This window comes from Arachis ipaensis, chromosome B03 (assembly GCF_000816755.2).
Source record: "Arachis ipaensis cultivar K30076 chromosome B03, Araip1.1, whole genome shotgun sequence".
NCBI classification, from domain to species: domain Eukaryota; kingdom Viridiplantae; phylum Streptophyta; class Magnoliopsida; order Fabales; family Fabaceae; genus Arachis; species Arachis ipaensis.
In genome coordinates, this window is record NC_029787.2 from 6,552,149 (window position 1) to 6,554,662 (window position 2,514).

Sequence of the window (2,514 nt, forward strand, 5' to 3'; positions counted from 1 at the left end):
AATAAAATAAAATTAAAAATAAAAACCAAATGATAATATTCATAAATAGAAAATATCAGAAAAAGATATTTTGAAAATAGAAATAAGACGAGTTAATTAATGCTGATTTAACTGTAAGACAACAACAACAAAAATTAAACACTTAAAATTTTTCATAATAAATTCCATCAATACCAATTAATAAAGTTATAAATTCTATTATTGTTAACAAAGTTATATTTGTAGACTTTAGAAAACATAAGTTAATATAACATTATTACCACACTAAGTAAACAAAGACTTATTGAACTAAAATATAACTACCTATAATTTCTAAACTTCATTAATATCAGAATTGATCGTAAATTTTTTCGATAATTCTATTCCATACATCTTAAAAACTTTTAATATTGCTGCTGCTTTTGCTCATTTCACCCACCAAAATGGACGTACGTTATTATCTTTTTTAGATTTGGTAACCTTCATACTCTTGGCATGTTTATATGTTGATGAAGATGAAGAAAAAAAAAATATATATATAATTGAAGGTGGTTGGCACTAGCTTTTCCTCTAAATTTGAAGAACCCCTTAATAAAACCCTACCTGCATCCACCCCACTTTGATTATTATGGCTCATCAAAATATCCAAACATATAACAATAATTGTAACAAGAACACCGTGAGAAGAGCTTGGGCCCAAGCCGATACTGTTGTGAGGGATGCCGGCGCTCCTCCTCCACCTCCTCCTCGTGAACTAGGAACCTCTTCTCGTCTCATTATGGTAACCTCTGTCCCTACTTCTCTTCTTCCTCCTATTCCTCCAATTCAACCTTTCTTCGAGTCCAAGAAGAAGAAGCACAAGACTTCAGAATTTGGCTCTTCTCCTTTTGGGGAAGCTAATTTTGCTGATCCCAAATTCATTCAGAATCACATCTTCCCCCCACACTCAAATTAGTATGGATAATGCTTCCCTTCGAAACCATTTTCAAATTATGGTTTGGGAGCGTGTTTGGACTGTTGGAGTCAGCACTGCTCTTCTTGATATTTTGGACAAAACTCCTCTTAGTTCTTTGGGTTCTTCCCAAAGGGTTGTGGAGGAGCTAGAGGGGAGAATTGTCCTCTATCAAGCGACTCCAGGGAGAGGTTACCTGGATGAAGGAGGAGCTAGGAGAAGGCGAAGTAGAATTACGTCAGACTCTTCGGGGAGAATCTTGATTTGAAACGGGAGCTGGAGAAAGGGTGGGAGGCTTATCAGGACTTGGAGGACTCCATTGCGAAGAGCTCGGAGGAGGCATGTAGGATTTTCAAAGAACAGGTTGGAGTTATTTCTCCTGACTTGGACCTTTCTCCCCTCCATCCTGATAAGATTGTCGTAGACGGGGCTATTGTTTTCCCTCCTCGTCCTGAGACAGATTCCAAACTGAAGACTCTTTGACAGAAGCTGATTGAGTCTCCTTTTCGTGAGGAGCAACAAGAGGGATATCTGCCGAGTTCTTCAGAGACTATGACTCTAACTGCCGAAGAGACTGCCCCGACTTCCCCTGATGTCGATCCGAACTCCCTTCCTACTGGTGATTCCAATCCTTCCTCTTAGTTGATTTCAGCTATTTGGGGCCCGGCTTGTGTGCCTCTTCTTTGAACAATTTTATTTTTTATATGTTTGTGGTGATTGTCTCTGACTTTCTTGGCCTTGTATGGCCATTAACAAAAAAGTTGATATTTAATTCGCCCTTTTTGTCATTAAAGTTCTTCCTTTTACAACCAATTTGGGTTGGTCGAGTGGTCAGTTCACTCGTCCGCTTAAACAAGTGTTGGATCCGTGACGGATTAGTCCTTGACCTATTGGGTTGGGGGATACCATGGGAAACAAAAAAAAGTTATTCCTTTTACTATATAGAGCAACATCAAATAAAAGTATACTAAAAAATTTAAATAAAAGAAAAAACTAGCAAAGGAAATTTTTTTAAATAAATAATTTAATTATTTTAATTACTGAAATATGTAATTTGTACCGTATTTACTAATTTAAATTGCATTGATTTATCTTATTTATATTGTGAACGAAATAATTATGAATGTATCTCGTTTACATTGTAAACGAGATATGTGTATTTTTTCAAATTTCATATATCTTGTTTACAATATAAATAAGTAGATACATTAATAATTATCTCATTTATAGTGTAAATGAAATAAATTAATACAATGTAAATCGATAAATACGCTATAAATTACATATATTTCAGTAATTAAAATAATCAAATTATTTATCTAAAAATAAAAAATACATGTTGTCATGATTTATGAAAATTAAAATTAAAAAATTGAATATTATTTTTAATTATCAAAATATTAATAATATTTATTATATAAATTAACATTCATTTTACACATATTCTTTATCGGCCTCGCACATAGTTTCATATCTCTTTTTCTTTCTTGCTCTTTACTTTTACTAATTTTTTGCACAATTAAAATTTAATTTGGTTGATAACTATAATTTTTTTAAGTTGCTAAAAACGTATGTACTAAATG